This window comes from Rattus norvegicus, chromosome 1 (assembly GCF_036323735.1).
Source record: "Rattus norvegicus strain BN/NHsdMcwi chromosome 1, GRCr8, whole genome shotgun sequence".
In the NCBI taxonomy this organism is placed as follows: Eukaryota; Metazoa; Chordata; class Mammalia; order Rodentia; family Muridae; genus Rattus; species Rattus norvegicus.
Window position 1 is genome coordinate 121,132,391 of NC_086019.1, and position 16,366 is coordinate 121,148,756.

At 36.6% G+C, this 16,366-nt stretch overlaps 1 long non-coding RNA gene across 4 annotated transcripts in view; it reads right to left on the reverse strand.

The window, feature by feature from the left end:
• Positions 1-16,366, reverse strand: part of LOC134483413 (uncharacterized) — a 723,689-nt gene that overhangs the window by 338,744 nt on the left and 368,579 nt on the right. Inside the window, exons 29-30 of one of the 4 annotated variants that reach the window (XR_010060297.1) lie at positions 14,083-14,179; positions 1,203-6,249 (exon numbers count right to left, since the gene is read on the reverse strand). This is a non-coding gene — a long non-coding RNA (uncharacterized LOC134483413). The other 3 variants (XR_010060294.1, XR_010060293.1, XR_010060298.1) reach the window with 3 other exon arrangements.

Genomic DNA, 16,366 nt, shown 5'->3' on the forward strand with positions numbered 1-16,366 from the left:
GAATACATGAATAATAAAAGAGTTGTAGAAGACATTATGTCATGGGTTGGGGATTTAAGCTCGATGGTAGAGCGCTTGCCTAGCAAGCGCAAGGCCCTGGGTTCGGTCCCCAACCGCGGAAAAAAAAAAGAAGACATTATGTCAGATGTAAATTTATATGACATAGCTAAATAACAAAAGTGTGTGGTTTGGTACTAATATGCTATATCTATATTAATCAACACAGAAGCAAAAACCTTCAAGACCCCTCAAAGTGCTGTTGGCATTAGTCACAACAGTCCTTTACTTTGGAAATACATTAAAATTTTAAATCCAAACAACATTTTGAAATAGAAAACAAAATACAATGACATAAAGGATATGACATGTCTCTGTGGATCACTGTGTTCAAGAGTTTATAATTACCTGCACTGGGTCTTCTGTTCATATCTTATAAAATTCAATTTAGTGTTTTTATGGGATTCCTACATATGTTAGGAAGTGGGTTTCTGATACTTCTGCCTATTTCTTTTGCAAGTTTTCTCCTGTTGGGTTGCCTTGTCAACACTCAGTATCATGGTTTTTGTTTATCTTATTATATTTCATTTCATTGTGCTTGGTTGTTATAATTTGGGATGCGTGGTTCTAAAGAAAAAAAGGAATTAGTTATAGAAGGGAATGGAGGTGGGGAGGAACTGTGAGGAGTAAAAAAAGGAAACTGCAATTATGGTTGATTGTATTAAAATAAATTTTCAATGAAAATATAAAATACGATACATTTCAATGAAAAATACAGTTACAAATCAACTGCAAACAAACAAACAAACAAAAGAAAAAGACAATTCACGTCATTGTTGATTTTTCTGATGAAGAATGGCCAATAACCAAAAATTAGCACATTATTTTCCTATCACATAAATTTCAATCATTCAGGGGGCAGAGCCAAAATAAAAAAGATAACATATCCAAAGAATGTAATCCCTAACCCGCCAGTTTATTGTGGAATTTGATCAACATTACAAAATTTAAGAAATACTAATAAATAACAAAAATCAAAGGAAAATAAAGGACTGTAAACATTCAAACTAGGTTACCTTATTAGATTTTAGAAAATAAGTTTATTATTCTGTAACACTGTTATATATACATATACATATACATATACATATACATATACATATACATATACATATACGTATACGTATACATATACATATTCATATACATATACATACACATACACACACAGACACACACACACACACACACACACACACATATATATATCCTGTGTGTGTGTGTGTGTGTGTAGTGTAAAAGATATCCCACATTTCCATATTTTGGGACTTCATACATCTGAATTTACTCTCCACTACCCTCTGTTAAAGCCAATTTGGAAACCCCTTTTCTTTATTATAAGTATCATAGTGTAAGATCTCCTAGTGCTGTGGTTTCCCTCTGACGATAATCTGTATATTAAACTTCAAGTGATTTTTCCCCTTCATATCGTTCAGGGTGTGGCAAAACCTAATTTAAATACCTGTAGAAATATTATTATTATGCAGCACCTGTATACCAACACAAATGTTCTTTTTTTATCTGATTGCCATTATTCCCATACACCAATAATCCACAATACTGTCAGCTCTTTGAAATGTTAATGTTTTAACTTTGTAAGAGAACTCAGATAAAGTGACAGGGCACAGGCTCAAGGGGAGGGCCACTGCAGCTAACACAACACAGGACAGGAAAAAATGAAGTCAGGTACACATGTAATAGTTTTCTGATCTGATCCTTCAAAGACGTGAGATATATAGAATAATTTTCTAATTGCTACATATTTGAAACACTTAATGTGCAAAAATCATGTCTACCTAAAAAACACAGGATCAAAGTGGGAGCTGACCTTGGGTGCTGCCCTGCCTTGCTGATCATTCCTAGGGTGGAGGTAACAGGCACCTTTGACTGCTTTTCTCAGAACTGAACCTGCTGCACTGACTTGATTAATCACAGTCCCAAACCCCAGTCTGTGCCTGTGAGCCAGCACAACCATGCAGTCACACATGTGTGCATGTTTCCAGGCTCCAGGGATTCAAAATCTGTTCTAAAGCTAACGGCATAAGGAGGAAGTGACGAGCTTTAGGCTTTCCTATTGCTAGTATGGAAGAGGGGATCTTCACAAGCTCTTTAGAAATCAGTTAGGAGTAAAATTAATGTATTTCCGGGGCAACGGGGATACATAATGGAGATTTATAGTCATCTTTAGATTTCTAAAGGAAAGAAAGAGTGCTTAGGAAAAACATAACCGAAACTAGGGAACATACAAAAGCTCTCTATACTTGAAGTACTATGATGAGAAATGATTAAGGAATAATAGATTCTCCCTTAAAACATTCTGCACTATTCAGGTTTTACTTGATTAGGTGGATTTTTAAACTTTCCTATGTGTTCATGTAAGTGAAAACCTTACCATGTACAAAATATTTGTTGTTTAATAAAATAATTGGTTTATCTTTCAGTAATGAAGTTTATTTCCCTCGTCTTTTAAAAAACATTGCTATGATATAATTTTTATTTACTTTTTTGTTTATTTTTAAAACAGAGTATTACTCATTAGAATTTTCTGGACTTGTACCTCACATTTTAGAATAGACATGCTTTGAACTCTGAGATCAACAGCTTTGGCTTCTTAAATGCTAGATGGAAAGTCAGGTGACACCATGGATACCTAGATTCATTATTATGCTTTCAATCACTACATTTATTTTAGCAACATGGATAATGGATATGGTGAATTTAATGGTTAAGGAGTCTTTTTCCAACATCAGGTTCCCTTCGAGCATCTGAAAATCATCATTTTTTCCCTTCAGCTCTGGAGATTCAGTTACCGGAAAGATGTTGGCAAAGCCTCTCTCCAGGTCTCTGGATATTGGCTCAGTTGAATAAATGAGACAAATGCAGTTTTGTTAGTGGCATTTTTGAAGGTAACAGAGAACTTCAAGGCCAAATAGACACGTGGACCCTGGTAAAACAGTACGCCCACAGTGCCATCGAAGCTGCAGTTCTTCACCAAAGAGACATCTGATAGCAGGGTTTGGAGATAGCACTGTTAGTGGGCCCACTAACACATTACAACTCTGCAAGTGCAAGGGATTCTTTTTTTTTTTTTTCTTTTTTCTTTTTTTATGGAGGAGTGTTCCTCTTCCTCCACACCCTCGCAGTATCTGCTGTCACCTGAGTTTTTTTTTTTTTTGTGTGTATGTAAAATATTTTTTTTTATTAACTTGAGTATTTCTTATATACATTTCGAGTGTTATTCCCTTTCCCGGTTTCCGGGCAAACATCCCCCTCCCCTCTGATAGCAGAGTGTGGAGATAGCACTGTTAGTGGGCCCAATGATACATTAGAACTCTGCAAGTGCAAGGGATTCTTAATCCTATTTTATGTTGTTGAATACCTTGATCTCTACAATCCAAGACCTTTAGTCATCCCGGATGGTGTCTCTCAAGTAGGGCTCTTTGTTCACTCTTGGTAAATTCCCAGGTTTCCCAGTCACTTTATTTTTAATCATTTATGTATATTTCTCTCTGTTTCTCTCGTTCTCTCTATCTGTCTTTCAGCCTCTGTCTGTCTGTATATTCTTCTCTCTGCCTCTCTCTGTCTCTCTGTCTCCCTTTGTATTTCTCTGTCTCTGTCTCTGTCTCTGTCTCTGTCTCTCTCTCTCTCTCTCTCTCTCTCTCTCTCTCTGTGTGTGTGCATGTGTGTGTTTGTTCGGGAACACAATGTAGAAGTATATTGATGCCAAAGTCTGTGTATTTCTTCAGAAATGCAGTTCCATGTAGTTTCAAAATTCCTGGTATAATTTCTTGGAAATCTTGTAAAGCACTCCTTGTTTTCATAAGCAGAAACATCACTCAGTCTCTTCTATGCACATTTAATCCTTGGTGATATAAATGTCTGCTGAATATGAGAATAAAAATGTAGAAAGGCTTCTGATTTTAAATGTTCCTACACAATAATTTTCCAGTAAATAAAAATATGACATAGCAATATCCTTTCTGCAAGTTAAAGACTACATAGGAAATAAATAAGGAATTAGTAAATGTGTTTGCACCTTAGCATTTCTTCTAGGTCCTACCCAATCGTTACCTACATACTGCCAGGTAGGCCTGGCTAGATATAAAAGGGAGTGTTTAGACTCTCTCTATGCCTTTTTTTCTTCCTGACTTTCTCCTCTCACTCCATTACTACATCTCCCCTTCCTAGATGTATTCCTGACTAGCCTCCTCCTCCCCTTATCTCCACCCTCTTCTTTGTCTCTACTGTTTTCTTACCTACACTTCCCATGACCCTAAACAACTCTATTCTACACTAGACCCATCTTATGGCTCTTACCTTGGAGGAATGGATGCCTCTGCATGGGTCTGCTGAGAAATCCCATCACACAAAACTGTGTTCCATAAAAATATATCCTTGGATTTATAAAACACAGCATTTGGTGTACTAATTTCGTTTTGCAAACTGGCAGGTTCACATTTCCTGCCACCTCACACACTTTCCAGCCATTTTCTTGATATTCCTTTCTTCCCAAACAGGGGCAAGTTGGAAAGACGACCTCCCACCACTCACAAAAGAAGTCCTCCCACCACTCACACATTAGTCAGGATAAAAGGCCACTGGTCTCTATTCAGCTCACATCCACCCCCTCTAGTTTCCTTGGCAGCAGAGGTATTCATAGCCTACAATATTGGCCATTCTAGCTGACTCCTCCTCTTAGGACCTCTACCCTTGTGTGAGTTCTATTTCTCTTCCTATGATGGTTTCTCTCTCACTGATAAAAAATACTAGGCCTAGGTAAATCATTCTACCTTTGGCACTGGCTCCACAACTCAGGTGTTGGTCATAGCTCAACCCCTAGTTTATCTCCTACTGTCCTGACAAACTGCACTAGTTGACCATTCCATTCTTAATTATTAACTTATCATTGGGTTTCTGGAAGTAATAAGGTTAATAACTCCTATTCTCACTCAAAGATAATGGCTTCATTGCTATTTTTAACCTCTGTATTGGGATGTCTCCTGGTCTTAAAGGCTTCCAAATTTGTTTCCAATACCTGAAAGATAATAACTCTAAATGGCCTCTTAACCGCACATTGAAAAAACTTTTACAACGCTCACCAGCAATGTGAAAAATGGAAGGGTTCTATGTATAGGATTTTGCCCACCTTCCCTCCCAACCACTTTATTCCTTGATCCAACTACCTTGCTCTCTGCTCCCTGAACCTTTATCTCTCCAGGTCTTGTTTCACTGCTGTTGACAGCTATTTGGTTTAGCAGAAAGTCTTAAATTTCTGCCTCCTTGGAATTTTTTACTTCTTATTTCTTTCCATTCTGATATACCCTAGCTCTAAGCCAGCTCTGTCGTGAGAAGGAGGAGCAGAGATGCTCCATGGGCCTGCCTCAGATGTGCCACACCACCATTTAGACTGTACTGCTTAGATCATGCTGCTTGGAACCGCACAGTGGCAGAGGCTGCTTGAAGTGACAGGGAGGAAATCTCCTAACATTAAAAAATAATGACCTGGCCACCAGCAGAACATGTCTATTTGTATCTTTGCATGTTTTCCTCTGCTGATACATAGCCATGCTTCTACAGGAAACTGTCATTCAGCTCAGAGATATAACAAACACCAGTGGAGCTATAGCTACAGCACCATCTTGGATGAAGGCAACCCATGACTTTTTGCCATCTTTGTTATGTGTATTCCTCACATGACATCTCTCATTACGAGAACGGCCTGAATTAAAGATGCCATGGACACTTAACAATAAAGATAAAGGTTTCATACTATTTCTGTCTAGCTGTGGTAAATAATTTTAATACTCATTTAAAGATTTACAACAGTAAATATGATCACTGCCTTAAATATCTGTTTAGCCAATGTTTTTATGCTGTTATTACTCAAAACATTAAGTCATAATCTCTGTGCTTCCTTGATACTAGTCAGAACCAATAATTAAAAACAGACATAGATTGTCTAATTCATATATATGTAACAGATCCTCTCAATCGTGTCAGAAATCTGCTTTTTATAACATGAAATGTTTAAGATTACTAGGACAGATAGAGACCTCCAAATCCTCACAGATACCTGGCACAAGATCTCCAAGATGATGTCAGAACGACAAGTGTCTCTACCTGGATTACGGTACAATGGCCACTATGAGAGATGAGGTCATTTTCTTGCCTGCTGCCAGGGCTCACCCTAATCTGTAGACAAACAGAGGACACCCAGAGAATTAAATGTCTCATATTGCCTAGGACAAGGTGAGTCATTGCTCCAAAATTCCTTCTCTACTGGAGAGCCTCTCATCTTCCAAGCCTGATGGGCAGACTACCTTTGCATGAGTTGTGATGGAGAACCCAGGGACCTGGATAAACTGTTTAGGTAATGATCTACAGACTAACCTATGTCATTTTAATTAATATATTAAATTTAGATTATAATTTATTCTTCCCAGATTTCTGATTACATTGAAGCTAACTAATGAAAGTGTGACAGCTAAAAACAGACAACTAGACCCTTACCCCAAGGTAACCCACTAATATATTTGGTCATTAGTCTATTCACTAACTAATTAAGAATATCAGATCTGTTATTAAAATACAAAGGTTTGCCTTGCTCATAGACTTCATGGTAAAGGATATACAAGTTCAGATGAACTTACACAGATGAAATCTTCTGATAATTCCTTACCTAACCTGAGTTTTCAGTTACTAAATATTTCATATTTCTTCCCCTTACTATGTCATTGTTGTATTAGGACTTTAACAGTTTAAAATTTTAATTCTTATCAAGGAAGTTTTGATAAATTAGCCTAACCATAGTAAAACATTCCACTATATGACCCAACTTTAATAATCACAAGTTCAAATTTTGTTTCCTTTGATTGTCTTCTAAATATATACTTAAACTGTATCTCATGCTATATTTAAACTATCATCTATAAAAGTTACAAATTTAAGTTCCCTTTGGCCGTCTTCTATCTACAGACTTGATGTTTCATACACTAAATTCATGTGATCAACAATCAAATTCACAAGAACATCAAATTTTGATTGACTTTTTAATGCACACCTAAAAATGCTTTTCATTATACTAAATTTATACCTATTCATTCTCCTAGCAAGAAGCCCTTCTTTCTCCTTCTGCTCTGCAAAAGACTTTTGTCTTCCCTAAGCTCAGTTTAAACACTGTTCATGGTATTAACAAGCATCTCTTTTGTAAATTCATACGCTCCAGGAAACACACTCAGATCTACCTCTCATGGACCAAACAGGCTCCATCTTCCAATCAATAGCCAAGTTTCTAACTGTTACCTATTCCTCTCCTGTTCCCTGGGTTTGAAACTCTCATCTCAACCACCAAGGCTTAAGGGTTTCAAATATACACTTATGAAAACTTATTCTTCCCCAAACTTACTTAACTTTATTTTCTACCTCGTGTGTGTGTATGTGTGTGTGTGTGTGTGTGTGTGTGTGTGTGTGTGTGTGTGTGTGTGCGCACGTGCGCGTGTGTGTGTTTCTATGTTTGTGTGTGGTTGGGACTGGTGGCATACATGAGGGCACATGTTTCAGCATTTTGACGAATCCGGGCATTTACTAAAACTCTATATCCAGGACAGTCCAGGAGAGCAACCCACAGAAGCTCCAGCCTATTCTCATAGAAACAAGCACTTTTCTGGGCCTTCACCTTCCAAACTACAAATGGACAGACCCCAAACTGCAAGGAAACTTAGAAATCTCCTAAGACTTGACCAGCATCTCTATCCCCATTTTCTTAGGTTTCCTAGAGAAATATCACTCCAAAGTCAGCAAGAAGCAGCTAAAGGTCACATTGAATCTATTGCTGATACACCATCACGTCTTTCTAGTTTCTCCTATTTTTTATTAGACAAAAATGGAGGAATTTTAGCACCTTAACGTGCTTTCTTTTAGGCTCCACCAAACAGATATTAGCAAGAGCCAGGTAGGCTTGGCTTGCAATAAATTGGACTTTTGGCCTCTCTTCTCTTTCTCTGACTCCCTTCTACCCCTCCCTGTTCTCCACATGTGGTTGGCTGGCCTCATCTCTCTGTCTCTCTTTCTCTCTCTGCCTCTTTCTCTCTCTGTTTCTCTCTTTCTGTCTCTTTTTCTCTGTGTGTGTCTTTGTCTCTATCTCTCTGTCTCTCTGTCTCTCTGTCTCTCTGTCTCTCTCTGTCTCTCTGTCTCTCTGTCTCTCTCTCTCTCTCTTCTTCTACTTCTACCTACCTCCCCTTCTTCTGCCCTAACTTACTTAACTTTATTTTCTACCTCGTGTGTGTGTGTGTGATTGTGTGTGTGTGATTGTGTGTGTGTGTGTTTGTGTGTGTGTGTGTGTGTGTGTGTGCACCATGACCACATGTAAAGGTTACAGAAAGATTTGGATTGTCAGTTCACTACATGTGCATGTGTACATATTCTAGAGAGCAAACTCAAATTGTCAGGCTTCAACAGCAAACACCTTTGTCTGAATTGCCAGGGTGGGAGGATGCCTAGGCAGGCCTCACCTGCTCAGAAGGGGAGAGGAAGAATAGAGGAAAGTTTGTGGGAGGGGTGGTGATTTGGGAGGGGGACAATGAGCATAATGTAAAGGGAAGAATTAAAATATAAAATTAAGTTTTAAAAAGTTAAAAATGATTTTCATATATATATATGTATATACATACATACACACACACACATATATATATATATATATATATATATATATGTTCTTGTAATAAATATACACGTCAGGAAACTGATAATATCATGGGTCTGTATTTCATTATAGGGGAGTTTTTAAAAAACAATTGTATAAATATGAAGGGAAACTAGTGACAGACTAAGTGTCTTAATAAGGCTTTTAATTCTGTGAACAGAAACCATGAACCATGCAAAACTTATAAAGATCACATCGAGTTGTGACCGACTTACAGGTTCACAGGTTCAGTCTATTATCTTCAAGGTAGAAGCATAGAAGTTTTAAGGCAGACATGGAGCTATAAGAGTTGAGAGTTACACTTACATTATGAAGGCAGCAAGCAGAAGATTGAATCTCAGGTAGCTAAGATGTGGTTATTAAAGACCACACATACAGGGACACACATACTCCAACAAAACTACATCACCAAATAGTGCAACTAGCTGGGCCAACCATATACAAACCACTGAACTACATGGTGATGCTAGTAAAAGCTGAGATGTGAGAAGTGAATGTGAGGAAGGATAAATATCCCTAAAGTCGTTTTGAGAAAGGCATATGGAATCAAGCTTCTGCAAGAGGGGCTTCTCTACACACACACACACACACACACACACACACACACACACACACTATATATATATATATATATATATATATACTTTTTTCAAATAAGGTTAACTAGTAATAAGACAATGGTTTCTCCACAGGACACTATAGCCAGACAAGTACATTGTCCAGTGCCAGATTGGGATGTCTACTTTGAATTTACTTTCCAGAAAATTCGCATACAGTCCATCCCATTACAAACCTTCTTGGTTACCATACAGAATTTGAGAGTAAGACCCTATTGCTGAGGTCAACACATGGTTAAGTCAAAGAACAGAGTGAATGTATCGAGCATTGACCAATAAGCTTGCTTCTACTGTGTACCTTAGTGGATAGCTTTCATAGTACCAGACTAAATGAAGCAGGCTACTGCAGAAGAAGTATAATCACCACTTTGTCAAGCTTGGAAATACTTTCTGACAATGAATACTTCTGATACAGTGATGAACTGCCTATCATGAGAATTACCAACATTTTAGTTGGATTTGAGTCCCAAAAGGAAACCTATAATTGGCACAGTTTTCTCTAGTAGGATCCTGCAACTAAACAGGGCCTTCATACTACTTGCACAGTGACCACTATTACCATGCTAAGTCTTACTGATTTAAATCAATCCATAATTCATAATCATACCAATAAATTTGTGTACCATGAAAATATTCAAAGAATAGAAAATCTTGCATACCCTTGCATAAAATGTATAGGTATATTTTATTGTTTAAATGGGAAGGCAGAAATTCTTGTTTATATTATATAAGTTGATATATGCAATTTTCAGTTTTAGCACATATGGTATTTTCTGTGTAAAACTATGTGGCATGGAAATAATCATATACAAAATAGTTGATAGATTCCATAAACCTTTTGGATGGTTCTGTCCATGGATTCATGGTTATTAAATAATTAAAATACTGCATATCGAAGAAAGTACCATCATGATATACATTAATGCTTCTGTGACCTTGCATGAAGGAAGGATACCAGTAAAGGCAAAGTGAGTAATGTATCATGATTCCAAATTGCTTCCACCAATACACTATGTAAATTTTATGATATTTCCTTTAACCATATGTGGGTCTTACTTGAAAAAGAGAGCTCAAATTTTTGAAATGCATAAAATAATATAGAAAACAATATTGAAATTAATCATTTTTTGGGCTCCGGTTTCTTTTTAAAAACTCTAAAATAGGAAAATGATGAACTTAGGTGTTATATAAATTTCTGTTTAATCTATGAGTTACTTTCTTGCGAGAGAGCAGTCTTAGGATTAAGTACTTAAAATTTGAACTTTATAAACAATGCTTTAATCATCCACTTGTGATATATGGGTGATTTTGGAAGCAGGTTTATAGTATAGAGAATCATTTCTCTGAGGAAAATAAAACTGTGAGAGAACTAAGGTTGAAAAAGTAAGAGGACTACTTCTAAAAGCAGTCCTGTAGCTAAATAAAAATTAAATTTCAGACAATATCTATGAGCTTGTGAGAGAATATTTGTAATACTTATTTCATCCTCATGTGTTTTCTAAAAATGTTAAATCTATTATTTTATAGTTGGCTATTGAGACAACTGGAAACTTTGGCTTTGAATGCTCTATAGGTCTTGACAAAAATATATACAAGAATTCTTGGTGAAAATTTGTGACTGAAAAGGATGATTCATTAGAACCCCAGGGATGGACAGAAGTTGGAAGACTTCTGATCACAAATGTATTATTTATTATTAGTTGACAATATTTATTTCCTTAACTACCCTCTCTGATTTTGCAACCAAAATATTTTAGGAGTGTTCTGAAACAAGAATTTCTTAGTTCAGTTCATATATGAAGTCAAAGAAAGAAGTTCCACACTGGGACGTGGTGATTTGCCAGGCAATGGGAAAACTATATTTTACCTATGTCTTTACATATATATGATATTTAGTTCCATTTTTTGGGGAGAAATTGTTGCTTTGCTATCAAAAAATAACATTTGAGTAGTAAGTATGACTAGGGAAATATTATAAAAATCCAAGGACTGAAAGTGACTAAAGATTTAGTACAATTTAACAAAAAATATATTACACGGCCTGAAGGTAACATACAAAAAGTGAAAATCATTACTACTAGGCTGCAAAAATTCAGAATTGTGGTATAAGATATATGATATATATATATGTATATGATGTCAAGAAGAACTTGCTCACAGGGGCCTGGTATGGCTGTTCCCTGAGCGATTCTATCAGGACCTAACCAAAATAGATGCAGATAGAGTCAATCATCAGACTGAGCCTTACAGACACCAATGGAAAACAAATATATTTGTTTGTAAGAGAGGAAATAAATACTTCAGGAACAGGATTAATTTTATTATAGAAAAAAACATAACCTATCAAAGATTAATAGAAAATTGCAGACAAAAAATCTTTAATATGGTAATACAAGTTGAACTGATCATTTTTAATAGTTTAATAGTGTGTTAGAGGTTGAAGCCTTTTTAGTGTAATCATCCTAGAAGGAGGCTTCAGTGGTTGCTTTCACAAGGAACTGATTTGTACAATATGCGGATGTGAAAAAAAAACTTTTAAGAATAAACTATCGGCATGGGTAGTTTTGAGGCATACATGCATTCAGAGGTAAACAGGACCCACCATTTGTGCTGAATGTTTTATATCATACAGTACATTTCCACATAGTACAGACCCAGTGTTCTGGCCTTACTGAAAACAAGTATATGTCTTGGCAGTGATCTGAGAGTACTAATGGATATAAATGTGGGAAGAATCTGGATCTAGGGCTGTCAAGAGCACTGCTACCTCCTTGGATTCTGAGGAAAATGACATGGTCATTCTTACATTGAAAGAATTTTTCAAGTTACTTGTCATTAATTTTTTAATTCATCATTCTATTCATTTACACTTCAAATGATATCCCTTTTACCTGTTATCCCTCCACAACGCCCCATCCCATTCCTTCTCTCCCCATTCCCTTTGCCTCTATGAACGTGCCTCTCTACCCATTCATCTACTCCTGCCTCATCACTCTAGCATCATCCTAGGTGTGGTCTTAGGAATCCAGAGGACCAAGGGCCTTTCCTCCTGTTGATATTAGATAAGGCCATCCTCTGCTACACAAGAATCAATAGCCATGTGGATCTCCAGGTATACTCTTTGGTTGGTGGTTTACTCTGGTAGCTCTGGCTGGTCTGTTTAAATCATATTGTTCTTTCAATGGGGTTGCAATCGCCTTCAGGTCCTTCAGTCCTTCCCCTAGCTATCCCATTGTGGTCTCCAAGGCTCAGTCTGATGATTGGCTATATCTGCATCTATTTGGTTAGGTGGTGATAGAACCACTCAGGGAACAGCCATACCAGGCTCCTGTCAGCAAGTGCTTCTTGAAATCAGCAGAAGGGTTGGGGTTTGGTGTCTGCAGAAGGAACAGATTCCTTGATAGGGCAGTCTCTGAATGGCCTTGCCTTCAGGTTCTATTCCAATTTTGGGGCCCGTCTTTCCTGTTGTCAGAAATTTTAATTTCTAGATTAAAATATTTGAGATTGGTGGGTGGCCCCATCCCTCAACTAGTGGTGGTGCCTATCTAGTGCAGGTGGTATCTAGAGGTCCTATCTCCCTTTTTGGGGTACTTTTGCTAAAGACATCCCTGTTTGGTCCTAGGAGCCTCTTGTTTCCCTGGCGACCGGGAATTATTAGGAGATACACCAGTTCTGCAGTCCCCACTGCTAATTATTTCCATTCAGTTTCCTGATTTTCTGTATTTTTCTTCTATTACTTCCAATACCTGATCTTGTCCTGTCTTTTCCCCTCTCCCTCCTCTCTTCCTTCCAGGTCCCTCCCTTCCTCTATCTCCTGTGATTATTTTGTTCTCCCTTCTATGTAGGATTTATGCATCCACATTTTGGTCTTTTGTCTTCTTAACCCAGATATCACTCAACACTGTGTCCACACACAATTGAATGAATAATGAAAATATGGTACATTAACTCCATGAAATGTAACTCACTTCTTGAAATAATAAAATCATGGAACTCTTACTTAAGTGAATAGAACTATGAAAAAGTCATCCTGAGTGAGAAAAATCATCCTGAGTGAGGTACTCAGAACCCCAAAGAAAAATTTAGGATGTTATCACTTAAAATTGCTTCTTAGGTTTTGTTATTTTTGTCTTATTTTTTTTTCAGATTTGAGGACGGAACCCAGGGCCTTGCCTAGCAAGTGCTCTACCACTGAGCTAAATCCCCAACCCCTAGGTTTTAATCCTTACTAATGCTTGTAAGAATCCTTAAATCCTCAGTGGTAAGATATAGAGTGAGGAAGTAGAAATTATAGAAGGTTTTCCTGAATAACTAAAAACATAATTAAATCTGGAGACATGTGGTGTAATGTGGTAGTTGAATGGGAATATTAAATGCAGAAGTGGAGGAAAGTGGGGTAAGGGACACCAGAATCTGTGGACTATCTGAAGAATGTTATAGAAAAGTATTACAGTAGAGGCTCCTTAATATATAATATGTTAATGCTATATTCTTAAAACACATCATATAATAATGGGGAGAGTACAACCTAACTGCCATCTCTCACAAACAAAATACCCTCCAGTGCCATGTATGTGTTACATCTATTTGGGTTTTGATGACTGAGATCACACAGAAACTCCCAAACAACTTACATTCCTATCCACATCATTGGTTGGTTTACAAAAACAGATGGCAAAACCATATTGATGGAACAACACTTACCTATCGCATTGAACATGAAGAAGTTAAGTTGGTGACTAACTGGAGTATTCACCCCTTCCAGATAGTGTTCATGGATTGGAAAATTTATTCATACTTCCTGAGGAGAAAAGGAAAGGTGAACATAGCTGAAATCTTTCAATTTACAATGGTGGACTGGCTACTGTGTACACGAGTGCAATAGTTGTACAAATGTGATGAGAGTAACAATTACATGAAAGGATTTAATGCCCAGTCCATGAGACATGTTCCTGACATACCTCATATGTCCAAGAAAAGAGAAATAATAGATTGTGGACCAAGGGGCATATGAAACACCATTTTTCTGCAAAAGCAATATACCAATTTAAAGAATCCTAAAGATATTCTGTTCTTCCCTTCAATAAGTATATTACTCAGCCATGATCACAGAAGCTGCAATCTGTTGTTGGTGGAAACAAAGGCAGAGACACATATCTGAACACTGTGTAGAGATTAAGAGAAATGTGTTAACTCAGTTGTAAATGCAAATTCTCTATTAATACTTTCCCTTCACCTCTCATGAATCTTTTTCTTGGGAGAAAACTGAGAGCACCTGGTAATGGAAAGAATGTAACAAAGAACCAATGTCTTTCAGATGTAACAGACGTGACTAACTCACATATGATCTCACATAGAACATGACAGCATGATATGGTTTCCATAGAGTAAAGTGAATTGACTCCCACTACTGAGGGAAATAAATAAACATGATCTGCAATCTCTAACCATGAAGCTATTTCCAATATAGAAAGGTTCCTAAAGGAGAAATTAATTTAATATTGTGGAGTCTAATTGATTATAGAAATCGCACTTATGGAAGGTTTTATTCAAAGCAGTAGACAGGCAAATCATATGAACTCAAATGTATTTTGACAATAATTTTATGAATCCTAATGCTGTACCTCTCAACATAAAAAAGCAGATATAATTGAACAAAAGAGAAAATGGGAAAGAGCCTCAGTGCGCTCCAGGAGATTTCATGATAAGGTCATGAGGTATACACACAATAAACATTCTTTGCTAGACACAGAGGATTCATCCTTGTGCTATCTAGGAATGTTTCCCTGGTGGTTATCTTTCATAATGCTCTAAAACACTATTCAGGCTCCATTAAGAAAAAAAAATAATGGTTTTCTTATCCATTAATAATCGTTATATGCTACAATAATGAATGGCCAGGTAAAATGCATTAACATCGCAAATGTACAAAGGTATTTTTTGCTTAACCAACCACATTATTAATTAGAAGTGAGGCCAGTTCTACAGGACAGAATTTTTGAATGATAGTACAAACATGATCAATAAACTCAGCTAGGGATTTTAAAGACCCTAGGAGAGAACTCACTGACATAGTTTTTCTAAATCTCCATTTTGTCAAATTCCTTTTTAAATATTTCTGCTATGTCCGTTGGTATGTGTTGCTGATTATTTCCATAGATAACACTTTTATTACTAATGTTTTGTTAGCACAATGATACATATTTACATAAAGGACTGTGATTAAGCAACAGTTAGTACTCAGACATAGTTGGGGATTCTAAAAGTCCCCAGATGGGTAAAAGCTAGAGGACTGGAACAAATGCTATGGGATGTCTCTATAAATGGCATGGCTGTTGGAAACATTGCCTCCTAAAGTTAGGGTTACATGTGTGCCCCTCAAAAGACTGAGCAAATATTCAAGAAAGGAAGAAGGAGGGCTTCTCAATATTCCAACCCTATATGCACACATCCTTACTGACATAAATGGCTACCAGAGTAGCAAGTTTCCTGTTTCCTTAGAAATGTGGTCACTGGTAAGGATAAACAGAACATATTTCAGAGAAATAAAACAACATACAACAAAATCAGAGGGAGCATCCTGCTAAATGGTGATAAACTCAAAACATTTTTATTAAAATCAGGAACAAGAGAAGAAAGTTTATTCTTCCTGTCTTATTCAGCATAGTATTAGGAGATTCCTTTGAATATGATATGATTTTATGCATAAAAGTTCCTAAATGTGGCATCATGAACCTGACAATTCTGATAATTACATTCAGCCATGTAGCAGTATAAAAAATTATGAAAATTAATGTCCTGAAATAACAAATACATTGTTTAACAAGCTATAGAAACAATATCATTTATAAAACATTATGTATCATATTGTGATATAATATATGTCATATACCATGTTATATAAAATATTACATATATTACATATGTCTATATTTGATTACCAATAATGTTCATCACACAAATTAAAAAATAGTGTTGTAAAATTAGA